This window comes from Penaeus monodon, chromosome 28 (assembly GCF_015228065.2).
Source record: "Penaeus monodon isolate SGIC_2016 chromosome 28, NSTDA_Pmon_1, whole genome shotgun sequence".
Taxonomy (NCBI): domain Eukaryota; kingdom Metazoa; phylum Arthropoda; class Malacostraca; order Decapoda; family Penaeidae; genus Penaeus; species Penaeus monodon.
This window is the reverse complement of record NC_051413.1, coordinates 10,037,008-10,037,326: the sequence shown is the minus strand read 5'-3', so window position 1 is coordinate 10,037,326 and position 319 is coordinate 10,037,008.

Sequence of the window (319 nt, the reverse complement as noted above, 5' to 3'; positions counted from 1 at the left end):
GTTTTGGTGGCAACAAGGGTTGTCAATGCAACAATACCTCCTGCTAATCCAGTACCCTATGACGTGGTATTGAGTCGGTATTGTATGACGTCCGAGTCGATAGATAATAGATGCAAGAAATGACAGGATGATTGTTTACATAAAACAAATGTATACAATATCTATTGTCTATTTTTTCTGCCTTGATTATATCACATAATCTATGTTTGAACACAATTGCTTTGAATGGGTCGCAGCAAAGGGGCCAATACAGGTAGTTGGCCCACCCCTAAGACTCTGTCCCCCTCATTGTCTGCACCCCCCCCCACTATGAGGGCCA